The sequence below is a fragment of the Onychostoma macrolepis genome, chromosome 12 (assembly GCF_012432095.1).
Source record: "Onychostoma macrolepis isolate SWU-2019 chromosome 12, ASM1243209v1, whole genome shotgun sequence".
Taxonomy (NCBI): Eukaryota; Metazoa; Chordata; class Actinopteri; order Cypriniformes; family Cyprinidae; genus Onychostoma; species Onychostoma macrolepis.
The window spans coordinates 3,661,068-3,674,936 of NC_081166.1; the positions used below are offsets into that span (position 1 = coordinate 3,661,068).

The 13,869-nt window shown below is 35.8% G+C and overlaps 1 long non-coding RNA gene across 1 annotated transcript; it reads left to right on the forward strand.

Annotated features, from left to right (window-relative positions):
• Positions 1–3,895: 3,895 nt before the first annotated feature.
• LOC131551247 (uncharacterized) lies at positions 3,896–7,001 on the forward strand. The gene is made up of 5 exons (XR_009273720.1): positions 3,896–4,446; positions 4,521–4,616; positions 4,706–4,795; positions 4,882–4,964; positions 5,043–7,001. It is a non-coding gene; the product is annotated as an uncharacterized LOC131551247 (long non-coding RNA).
• Positions 7,002–13,869: the final 6,868 nt, after the last annotated feature.

The window sequence follows — 13,869 nt, forward strand, 5'->3', positions numbered from 1 at the left end:
ATAAGGATGCTTAACTCCTCAGTTTATTGAGCTTAATTGAACTCGGAGTTATTGCACTTACCTTTTGATGTTGCCTTCAGTTTGGTTAATAAAGAAGCCCTTACCTGACTTACCCTTGTGTGCTTCTCCCTCCAATGTGTGACAGTACTAACCACATGTAGCCTACTAGCTAGAACGTGTCCAATGTAATACATTTTAAGGTATGCACAGCTGAAGATGCCCAATATAAAGTAGAACCTGATTTCATATCGAATATTAGCTTTTTCAAATAGACAGTTGGAAACATCTCATTTGTAATATTAATAATGAAGAAAAAAAAAATCTTATCAAGAGCTCCAGATTAAGTTTATCTGCATTTTTGCAATGAGAATAAAGTTATTCTCTCTGATTACAGAAGGTTTTATTTTTGACTTCATCATGAGAATTTCACAGCATCTGCTGGTGTTCATATCAGTGCTGTAACTGAGTAAGGTTTTATTTACTGTTTGATTATCAGTCTTAATGTTGCAAAGACAATAAAAACATACAAATCTGTGTTTCTTTCTCTTTAACAGCCAGGGCACAAACAACAATAATAGCAGGTAATTATAGACCTTTACATTAGAAATAAATCTGTTTTTAAAAATGTCGCCTATGGTGTCAACTGAACAAACCCGATATGAACGCTGAAATCAGTGATCATCTCCATCAGGACCGAAAACTGCACTCATGATGTTCATGAGGTATTTAATAGCGTTTGTATTTGTGTTCATTCTTTTTTTCAGACACCTCACTGGAAAGCACCATATCGCCAGCAGGTAATAATGCTACTAGTAATGAAAGCCTCAAAAATGAATAAATATCTTGGCCCAACTTTACATACATATTTATAATGTATGTAAAAAACATAAAAATACATATTTAATGTATTTATGCTCATTCTTTCAGAAACTTCCACCACACTGGCGACTACATCAGGTAACAATGCTGCTTGAGGGAAGACGCATCATATGCAATGTGTGTGTGTTTTTTAAATGTACTGTAAAAGAAAGTGTTTTATAATTTACAAATCTATGGAAAGGTAATTATTGACCTATGAGTTAATGTTATATCCTTAATTACGAGGTTGCTTGTAAAACCTGTTCACATCTTCATTTGTATTTTTTGTGTTCATTCTCTCGGCAGCACCAGTGATATTCTATCCATTCGGCTCAGCGGCAGGAGACACAGAACGTCTTGAAACTGGTAGTGAAAGTGAAAGGAGTGAAATTATTTCCTAATGAAATTAATTCCTCATGAGGCCAAAACTCAGGAACTCTTGCAAAACAAATGCCAGGAAATAAAACCATAAAACTAATCTGGAAGAGATCTCCAAAGAGAACAAACAACACCACCCTGACCAAACTTATCTCCTTGATCATTTACGACCCCCTTCTCCCCCTGCCCTCTCTGCCTCTCCCTCTTTTCCCCAAAAAAGGTTTCACTCAAAGTTCATTAAGAATATGTATATCCCCCTATCATGTATCTTGTGATACTGTTGTTTTTCCCCTTCATGTTTGGGATCATTTCAAAGGTCTCTGTGCGATTGGTAAATTGGTCTAAATTTCACAGTAGTCATTTATATTATGAAATATTGAAAACTTTTCTAGAATTGTGTTCTGCTGAGGAGGGGGTGTGTCCCCCTTTAGGGATCTGCGGGAATGTTTTTCCATCTTCATCCAGGTGTGACTCTGGAGCACGAGAACTAAAAACATCAAAATATTTTTGTTATGAGTATGCAGGCGCAGCTCACTTAAAGGTATTATAACCACTCTGCACCCTCTGAGTAAGTTCGGAACTGGCGTGTTTGTGTCTGTGGGTTCACTATCGGCCGAGTGTAATTCCTGTGCGGTACCTGGTCCCTAATGAACGAAGATTTGAAAGTATGGGATTTCCAGAATAATCAAATATCTAAATTAATGTACAATCGATATCTGTGATCAGTTTTTAATCAAGAATATTGCCTAAATTTAACGAGATCGAAATTGGAGTCAGATTGAACACAGAGCTAGACTAAAATTGAAACTAAATCCTGAAAAATTTAGAAGTGCAAATAAAAGACCAAATATGCATTAAACCTTCGACCAGGCCACTGGATTCCGCTTTTTGGGCTGGCAGGTGGAACCTTACAAAAGCAACTATTCTGTTGGTCTTTCAACTCTATTTAAGTTCTTTGGCCGAACATACAACCAGACATATAGAGAATTCAGTTCCATTCCCAATTGCCAAATGTATAGTGATAAGCCAGTTTATAATTGTTTGCTGGATTTGAATTGATTTCTCATGTTACAGGTTAATTATAATGGACTCCTTGCATTCAACATACCTTTACTAGCATTGGAACCTTACTATAATCCAACCAGAGGAAATTAAGATTACATTGCGCCGCTCTGGAATGACTTTACTGACTATTACAATGGCGTGTTCTGTTATCAGTAGTACACAAATGGAAGTGTTCTCACTCGCGCCTGTTTTACGGGGCGAACGAGACGTGCAGATCCATATGCAAGGCTTTAATTACAAAGGCGAGGCCAAGAAACAGGGAAGGGTCAGATAACACAGGTAAATCACAAACAAGGCAAAGAATATACCTAGGGCTAGCATGGGTCTACGATTGGCGAACAATATCCAGAGGGCTTGACATGAGGGGTAATCCAATAACACGAACAATAGTCCAGATGAGGTGCAAACAGAGTCCGAAACAGCAGGCAAAGGGTTAATCCAAGATAGACAGGCAGAAGATCAGGAAACAGACAACAAGGCAACACGAAATGACTAGACTTAGACTAGAACTGGAACTGGAACTAGAAACTAGGACTGGAAACTTGGAATGGCTCCGTGGTGTAGCTATCGCTAGAAGAGTGATATACCCTAAACAATACTCGGCAATCTGAAAGAGGAAGTGCAATGCTTATAAGTGTCTGATGGGATTCAGCTGTGTGTGTAATCAGTGCAATGGATGATGGGAAATGTAGTCCAGGGTATAGTGTAACAGTCTTTGTAGTGTGAAGCCTATGTTATACTTTCTGCGTGCGCGAGTCCGTTAGGGAGATTCTTGCAAGTTTCTTAAGAATAAGTAATGAAAGCGTAATAACATTTTTGTGGGTTCCTGCTCATGTGGGAGTGGAGGCCAATGAAGAGGTTGATAAGCTAGCTAAGCAAGCTCTTAAACACACAGAAATATATATTCAAGTGACTCTTAGCAAAAATGAGATTAAAGGGAAAATTAAAAAATTCATTAACAATGAATGGCAAAAAGTATGGAACTGTGATAGCAAGGGTAGACTTATGTATAATATTCAGCAGCAAGTAGGAAATGGAAGAAGTGTTTTTAGAAATAGGAAAGAAGATACAATTATTTCTCGCATCCGAATAGGACATTCAAGTTAAATCAATCTCTTTTTAAAATAGGAAAACATGAAACAGGTCAATGTATTTATTGTAATCAGGCTGAAAATATAGAGCATGTTTTAATAAAATGTAAAAAAATATGAAAAAGAAAGGTTAAAATTAATTAAGGAAGTAAGAAATATAGGTGTTGAACCATTTAATTTGACAAATCTTTTGAAAAAGCATACAGAACAAGGTAAAATATATGGTGCTATTATAAAGTATATTAAAGAAATAGGACTAATAAGGAGAATTTAGAATTATAAGGTACTAATGTATATGGCTATTTACAGTGTATATAAATTGATATAATATATATATATATATATATATATATATAATTTATTTATTTATTTTTTAATTTTTTGTTGTTAGTAGTTTTTAGTGCTTCACACTCCAGTCCAGTTGGTGGCGGTAAATGCACCTAAAGTTGGTTTGCCAACCGCCATAAAACAACATCAGAAGAAGAAGAAGAAGAAGAGTCCGTTATGATATGCGTGATGTAAAAATCGTCATCGGAGGGTGTGCGCGGACAGTCCGCGTGCCTCTCATTTTTTGTGACCGCGCGGAAAAGTACACGCGGTCAGTAGGCTACAAAAGCATTAATTGCGCATGCGCAGGCTGTGTGAAGACGCGCTACCCGCACTTCTACAATCCGTCGATAAAACAATATAAAGACAGCCAGATGTGCAATAACTCTGGGCAATTGTTTGTTCACATGTTTGTTTACTGTTCAAGCCGATGTATGGAACACGTCCGCAGAGCGGACCACCAGCGCACGCTTTTGGTAGTATAAATACAAGTAGTCCGCGTCCGCGCTGTCCGTATGCGAGTCCGGATTGCACGCATGGAAAGTATAACACAGGCTTGAGAGTCCATGTGGTGAGCGGGTGACCCCTGGTGGTGAGTGAAAGGAAGTTCATAGACCCTATTCGTGACAGCGCCACTCAGGATATAAACCAGTATTTTCCTCAGAAGAGCTTCACTGCTTCTTGTGTCTTTGTCGTCACTTGGAATTATGGACCTCAGCAAAGCCCGGTAACTTTTTTTGGTTTGTTTGTTTTCCAGCTACAGACTGTACAGACTATGAATCTTGTTTATTTTCTTCTCAGTTAATCCTGTTTCAAGTAGTTTTAATTTCAGATGGCAGTCTTTCTTTCTTTCTGATGAATTATGGTGACTGCGCTGTGTTATATGGTCGAATGGAGGTAAAACAAACACCACAGGATTAAAGTAGTATTATATATTCTATACTGCCGCTGTATGTATTCATAACTTTTTTTCATTGTTTTAATAGGCTGGATTCGACACAATAAACTCCACATACCACTTTGTAATTCCTGGTTCAAATAATGGCAACTACCAAAACCTCAAGAACACCAGCAACGTAAACATTAGGAGTTTCATCAAGTTCATGTGTCAGTTTGTTTATGTCACATTATAATGTGTTATTATGTGTGCGTGTTCCTTTAGAAAGCATCATAGGAGTTCAAACGAGACTTATGACATTTTCAGACCTAACACAGAGTGGAAACGTTGAGGCTGTTTTGCAGAAGGTAAGCCACAGGAACCTTTTATGTTTTATGACATAGAAATAAAATACATTTTGATCTGTCTATTCATCATTGTTTCAGATAGAACAAGAGCTTTTCAGTCGTGGACTGTCAAGTAGCATCGAGATGAAGTTAAGGAAAGTTAAAAGATACAGCCGTAACATGAGCCTCATCAATGGAAGCGCATTAAAGCAGAGACTGGTTCATTAAGTCTCTGATGATGAATATCATTGCCATTTTCAAAATGTAGAAGCTGATAAAGAGAGGAATGTCACTGCACAGGACAGGGAAACTTGTTTGATGTCTCACTCCAACTGCTTTCTGTTGTTCACATACATATAGTTATCTACATACAAACATAACTGAGCACATACAATGAAAAAAAAACCTGATTCGTCAGTCTTTTTCTTTGTCACATCATGCTTTGTGTTATCAGATGTTTTGATCGCTTTGGGGGTTTACAACTCTTCAAACTTAAGAAAACTTAAATCTAGAAGTTAATTTACTAAAATATAAGCAGACAAATACTCAACCAAGTTGTAAAATATGTGTTTTGCCTTTTAAAATTTGACTGGTCTCAAGGCACACTTTAGCGAGTAAAAAAGAAGCTTGCTTCATTTGGATTGGGGAACACAGAAATATTTAAATACTGACATATACAGTGTATTTGATATTAAACTGTCACTGAGAGAAGAGCTTATTTTAGTTTATTGGTGGAGGGGAAATGGCCTTTTTCTTTACTCACCACGAGAGGGAGACAGCAGCTTACCTTTGCTTTAAACAACTGTATGTTTGTACCCTATGTTTTCCCCCTGAAATATCAGTTTCAAAATCATTCTGATGGTACACTGGCTTTTAAAAAGACAAATGGCTTCTGCTTCTTTCCCTCTCTCTCCAGCCTGTTTTGTAACAGATGATAGGACTACAGATGAACCTCTAAATTAAATCAGCATCTGGATCCAAAATCACAACTTTTGTGTTACATTACTTATTGTGTAATAATCAGGTAACACTTTACAATGCAGGTGCACAAATATGCATTAGTCTAATTCATGCTTAACTAATGCACAGATAATCATGAGTTAATGTATAACTCATGAAGAACCAAACCATTTATTAATGATTACTACATCAGCAACTAATGAACATTCTATATGATTCATAGATTAAGTAATAACTAAATTGTTATTAGTTAAATGTGTCATAATGTATTAGTTCCCTAATAACATCATATATCAACAATTGATGTCAATTCCTATGTTAATTACCACAGTGGTCAAAGCTGTGTACTTCAACTTCCAGTTGTCTGCTTTAATTAATCATTAGCTAATTAAAAATCGTGATTGCGTTCCCCTCGGTAGAAATCACATTTTCTCCTTAGGGGGCCCCTTCCATCGTCGGGCCCTTAGAATTGCCCTAACCTTACAGATATTCGAAAGCCGCACTTATGTTCCCACTCTTCAACTTCATACTGCCTGCTGAACTTTCTTAACTGTATAAGATATACAGTATTTCTACCTCTTTTCCAAAGTGCACCATCTTCTGCATATATTGACCTCCATTCCTTTTTCCACATCGTTAAATATATCATTGATCATTAAATTAAATAGAAGGGGGCTACACTCACTTCCTTGTGGAGTTCCATTTTCAACTGCATAAACCGAATATGATGTTCCCACTCTAACCTGAATTGTACAGTCAAATAAAAAGTCTAACACCCAGTTGTACATTCTTCCTGCGATACCCATGTTTTTCATTTTTATTAGTAGTACTTCTTTCCAAAGCATATCATATGATTTTTCCACATTTATGAAAACTCCTATTACAGCCTCTTTATTTATCTGTGCTTATCTCTGATTCTAGACACAGTAGGCCTATTGAGTCCATTGTTGTTCTACCCTGTGTGAAAGGCCTTTGCTTTCTGTATCTCATAATTGTAAGTCTATTTATAATCAATCTTTCCATTATCTTACACACATTTGAGGTCAACACCATCTTCTGCTGAGAAGCGGGAATTGTATAATAACGTGCTCATTGTGAAAATAAATCGTTTTTAATGATATGTTTAGCGCACAGAATTGTTTTATGTTGCCTTCAGTCCTCACGACACGTTTATTTGACAGAGATAAACTCAACATTTTCTGTGGAAACCTTACTTAGTAATCAGACAATAATATTAACATTGATTAAAACTACTTTTTACTTTATTAGTGTCTTACTTTTGTCATTTTCTAGCCCTAAAGTGATGTAAACCATTGGATATCTGTATATCCATATTCAAATATTTAAACTGATTGTCATCTAGAAACTCTAGATTATATTTAATTTAATTCACTTCAACAGCAGGTGGCGATAAAGGCTGTCATAACAGAGACATCATCGTGTTTAGCATTTTGTGACATCTGATATAACCGTCATACAATGACTGATACTGTGATTGTTACAGTCATTCTGTCACTCTGACTAACAAATCGTTTAATAATGAATGCTAATAAGTGTTATTAAGTTTCTGCATGGTACTAAGTATTGTGAACATGAAGTATAAGTTATGGTTTTTTAGAGAATAACCAGTTCAGGTGTCAGCTGTATTTATTTATTTATTTTTAAGTTATTGTTATTTGTGATACAAACTTTCCCCCACTAAGTGAAAAATCCTTCCAAAATACCCAACTATTCCACTACTTCATCCCCTACATACGTTGATCATAATAAACCAAACATTTAGAACAGCACTTACTTTAGCCTTCTGTTTCAACAGAATTTGTCCCATGTGACAAATATCTTTAAAAACTTTTTAAAACCCCTTTAGATTTTCTGTTGTCCTTAGGTTAAAATGAGAACACCTTTCTGCACCGTGATTGTATGTTTAGCAACTAATCACTGCTTTTGCCTATTGATCTTAAAATGCTCTTCCAGATGTTGTCAAAGTTAATTATTTCATCTATAGCTTAACTTCTAACCCCTCCATAACTTTAGAAATGATATCATCTGACCCAGTTTAGCTATCCCCAAGGTATGTACCAAATTTCCATGAAATGTCAGACAGAACACACTCACTCTGCCTTGCAGTAAGCCAGGAGAAGACGTCTGCAAGAGTCATCCTCGTGGGCCGGAGGCAGAAGCCCAGTGGTCTGGGACATTCCACCATCTGGTCATGCGAGAAACAATATCGGCCCCGCTCTTATGGAGATAACAGCTATACATGATTATATGATAAGTGATTATATGATTAAATGGAATAATAAAATGATTCAATGATACATAATTATAAATGAATTAATGAATGAAGAATAAATTAATATAAAACGGAAAGTAAAACACAACACAAATGTATGGTAGCTCTCTTGAAGCAAAACACAGTTGTATTTGAGGATCCTCAGATCCTTCCATATGTGTGTGTGTACAGGTTTACAATGTTATTATTAATCTAATTGTAAGATATCATCTAGTGAAAGACCATTCATTTAAAAAATTTTGGACCAGTGTTCTAATGATAATGTAACGGGGCTGACGAGACGTGAGACGTGCGGATCCAAGTGCAAGCTTTTATTTACAGGCACGGTCATAAATACAGGCAGGGTCGAGCAATGGCAAACAGGTATGGCAGGGACAAGACAAAGAGTAATCCTAGAGCAAGCGAAGGTCGACGATAGGCGAACAGTATCCAAGGGGCAAGGCAGAGAGATAATCCAGGGAACACAGGCTATAATCCAGGCAAGGGAATAAACAGAGTCCGAACAGTGAGTCAGGGGTAAATACAGGGAAACACAGACTAGAAAATAACAAACGTTCTGTAAAGCAGCTGACATTAGGGGAGTGAAAAACGCAGGACAATACAGGAACTGAATAGAAACACGGTTAATACAGGAAACACGGGCTAGAAAACGAACACAGGAAAACGGGCAATGCAAGACTAGGATACTAACAAGGGCTCTGTAGAGTTGCTACGGCTAGGGGAACGGTAAACGCATACAATACTCGGCAACGAGGGAGAGAAAGTCCATGGCTTAAATAGAGTGTGTCATTGGTTACAGCTGTGTGCGTGTGATCAGGTGAGCGTGTGATTGGTGAGATGGCTGATGGGAAACGCAGTCCATTGTGATGTGTGGTGTGAAAGTCAATATGATGGCAGGGCGACCTCTTGTGGCAGTCGTACAGAAGAGCAGGCCCAGGATTCATTTCTACCATTCCAGGAGATGATAAACATTTAAAAATCAATGTAAACTTCCTGCTAAACCACATAAGGTACAAGCTTTCTGAGGTATAAGCACATCTCTATGAATGGTATGCTCCATACACTATCTATGAATTTAGAAAATGTCTCCTCCTTTGTGTAATGGATTGGACTAAAAAACATAACAATGAGTATATTTTGCTGTTTTTTATAGGATAAAATTAAGAAAGCCAACCAATCAAATAGCTTAATGCTTTAATCATCATGAATGAATGAATGAATGAATGAATGAAGCATTTATATAGTGCTTTATTGTGTATTGCTATACACCCAAAGCGCTTTACAAGGGGGTCTCTCCTCAACCACCACCACACCATAAGGTAATTGTAGGCCAACGTGACGTGTGTGAAATTTGGTCACACTGGATAAATATACTCAATGTGTACATGCGGTTTTGCAAAATTCTCATATGATTTGCTATTACAAGGGAAAAACACCAGTTAAGACAAGCTCAGTTAACCAATTGATTTTAATTATTAGATGGATATTATGTAAGAAGTGTGTGTAGTCTGAAATAAAGTCGGGTAGATATGCAGTTTATTTATTATAATGATTATAATACACATACTATTTGTAACCATGCAAAGGTACAGTACATCATAACTCTTACAAACATTTGCAGTGAGAATAATAAAGCTCTCTGTGATTACAGAAGGACTTCTACACTGTGGTTTTATCTCTGACTTTATCATCATGAGGTTGTCTCCAGTTTTACAACGTCTGCACAAACTAAAAATTATTTTTACATTTTCAGAAGAACATGTGCATTGTGTAAACGTAGCAGTGGTGTAATGTAACGAAGTAATAATAGCCAGTACTTAAGTATTTTTTGGGAGTAACTGTAACTGTAGGCTACTTTACTATAGTTTTTATATTTCAGCCAACGTTTGCTTTTACTTCACTACATTTCCTAATTAAAATTTATACTTTTACTCCGATATATTTCCCCGAAGCACATTCATTACTTAGCCTACTACAAAAAAGTCCGAAGTCAGAAGAACACGGACTGCAGGAAAGCAGGTTTGACGAATCGGCTGTAAGCGTTCAAGTAAACGCTCAAAATGCATTATTTGGGTAACATGTTACAGTTATTTGATATTAAAGCATATACGTTCACAAAAACATTTAAATTAAACAGAAAAGCAAGCACGTGCATGGCAGCCAATAGAAATAATTAATAACTGTTTACCTAAATATTGCGTTTGGACCAGGCTCCGTTGCAGAATCACAACACTGTGATTCTGAAATTATTATCTTGATCTATATAGTGTAGAAGTTAGCTAATATTGCTATCTCTGTGTAGTAAAGTGGTCGCTTGTCAAGCATGAAAAACACATGTTTTATTTCAATTCTTAGGGCCTATTATGTACCAAATTAGTGCCAACATGCAAATAGCGCTCCCTTTAAATGTGTTAAAAACTGTCACATCACGATCTTACAACGTTCCGTTTTAACCAATGAACTTGACCACACAATGAAACTTTTATTTATTTATTTATTTTTTTTAATGAAGTTATGAGCATGATAGAACTCTGCGCTGGACAAAAAGCAGTGAGTGCGTGGATTCCAACCTAAACACCTCTGATTGGTCGTTGCGTTGTAGAAATCAACAAACATGTCTGTGATTGGCTACTTTGCTCCCCTCTGCGAAAATGCATTGTAAAATCATCTGACGCTTTCCAAAGCAGAAGGGCAGATAAACTGGATTGTTTGCCAAATCAATTTCGGTATGCTATTATTATGAAGATAACAGATCCTAGACCAGGAGTTATGAGCAGCTTTTTCATCTAAAAGCAATCAGTTAAACTATTTTACACTATGAGTTAGACTATTATAGACGCTAAACTAAAGTCCGGCCTTCCCCCTCTGGTGCCATTTTATATATATATTTATTTGATTCTTTTCCATTTTGCATTTACTTGTACTTTTACTTTAAATACTTAAGTATGTTTAAGATAAAAAAAATAAATATCAAGTGCTCCTGTGGCTCAGTGGTAGAGCATTGCGTTAGCAGCGCAAAAGGTTGTGGGTTCAATTCCCAGGGAACACAAATACTGATTAAAAAAATGTGTAGCCTAAATATACTTGTAAGTCGCTTTGGATAAAAGCGTCTGCTAAATGCATGAATGAATGAATGTAAATATCACATAGCCTACTTTAAGACTTTTACTCAAGCAATATTCTAATCGGTGAATTCAACTTCTACCAAAGTCATTTTCTGGTAAGATATCTGTACTTTTACTTAAGTATGGCTATCAGGTACTTTATACACCGCTGAAACGAAGTCGTCGCAATGTTGGGGTGTTTCTAGAATGTTTTTAATTTTTAGCTGCGGTAGCCTATGTTGATTGTTGCTGTGGTGTTTTGGAATCCATATTAATGAATCCTTCTCTCAGCATCTATAAACTTTTTTAAATATCATTTTAATTAGTTGAATAGCACGTGACAATAAAGTCTATCAGAATTGTTTTGTTTATTTAGCAGTTGATGACACCCAATATACAGTCATAGATCCTGCAACGACTAATATTGATATGGTTATAGTTGATATTTTCACTGTCACTCATTTTCTTTGTAAGTACTAAAGTGTTCTGCACACACAGTAACTATTGTGGTTTCTCAGCTGTTCAGGTGTCAGCTGATACTGTATTTATTCTGTGTGATCCTCCTTCTGCACATTCTTTATGAATGCAGTAATTTTCAAAACATTTAAACCTGGGGAAAAAAATATAGAATAATGGATTACAGAAGAGGGACAGATGTCAAATTACCAATTACTCCTTCAGCAGTATTAGAAACCCCCAGGCAGTGTTTACTAGTATTTTTTGAAAATCACATCGCTGTGCTTTCTGCATGAATTCCCTCAAGGGATGTGTTCATTCTCAGGTTTTGTAATGTGCAAATCTTATCTGAGATTATATATCTGAAGGAAGGATGTTTTGATCTAGGTGAGTTTTTTTTTTTTTTTTCCCCGTAAAGAATTACTGGCAGTATTTCAACAACACAGTTTTTCTTCCATTCCAGGAGATGTATCTCCAGTGCCAGGACATGCTTATAAACCAATGAAACTTCCTGCTAACTCACAGCAGGTGCAAGAGCAGCCCATGAGAACGCTGTATAAGGTAAATCAGACCTCTCTATTTAATATTAATCTTCATAAGATTATTCTCTCACAGTTTATCCTTACTTGTGTAATGGATTATGCAACTTAAACAGTAAATAATAATTAGTATATTTTGTTATAAATTGAGACAACAGGAAAAAAAAAATATAGCAATAAGCCAATTTAAGTAGCTTAATGTGTTTATGATTTTATAAAACATCAATATGATAAAAGGCATCAGTGTTCAATAAATATTTATATTTATTTTATGTTCTGCCACATTATATTGCACGCTATTAAGATTTAATATGGGTTTTGGTCACTTTATATTAGGTGTGTTTATCTGCTATGCATTTATAAAATTATACATGTATTGCACATTTTTTTGTTACTAAGTTTGATCAGTTTGTTACTAAGGTCGACACACACTGAAAAAAAATGGCATTAAAACAATTTTGACTCAGAAATTGCTTGTACATTAGACAAATAATTACAAAGAAATGGCAAGTAACACACTGAACATCAAATTTTGAAGTAGAAATAGTATTTTTGTAAATCATACTCCAATAACCTTTTTTATTATTGTTTTATTTACAACTTTGAAAAATCAAACTGAGACAGGCTAAATCCATAAGATTAATTCATTGATTAACTTGTGAATTAATTTATATTTAAAGAAGCCTAATATAAAGTGGGACCTTTAGAATTGTGGCTGTTTTTCTCAAATATGTAAGCAGCTCCTGCTGTCAAATTTCAAAGCTGGAAATATCTAATTTCTAATAAATTATTATTATTATTTCCGATATTCCAGATTACCATCGTTTAGTGAGAATAAAGCTCTTTCTTGTTATAAAAGGACTTCTACATTGCGGTTTTATCTCTGACTTCATCATGAGATTGTCTCTGGTTTCACAACATCTGCTGGTGTTCATATCAGTCCTGTCACTCAGTAAGGCTTTGTTCCTGTTTGATTATCAGTCTTAATGTGGAAAAGACAATAAAAACAATTGTGTGTTTTTGAAACCTAATCTCTCTTTCTCATTAACAGTCAGGGCACAAACAACAACTGCAACAACAGGTACTTATGAATTAGAGCCAGATCTGCTTTTCTCACAACCTAAAAATGTCATGCATGGTCTTGAACAGTGTTGTGAGTGATAGAAGACTCATCATATGCTTATGCAACAATTTTTTATGTACTTTACAGACGTGTTTTTTTGTAAGTGATGAAGTACATGCAGCCTGTTGCTATCGCAGAATAATCAGGACCCCGCTTATTACACAACTAATGTTGATTTGAGTTACAATCTTTAAACTCTTTAAAAGCAAAGCTTCCACAAAGAAAAAACAGTTCCTAACAAACGGCTTTGAGTTTAGATGAAGTTCAGAAAAAAGGACATTTAAGACATAATGTACAGTCGTATCAGTAATTACACAACTTTTCACATAAGACATAAAATGTTATTTGAGAAGAAAGCATTTTAAAATCTTACCAGTTTATTATCTTGAATCAGTTAGAGCATAGAAAATAATCGTTCTGGCAACAACCCGGACATTTCAACAAGTGTACT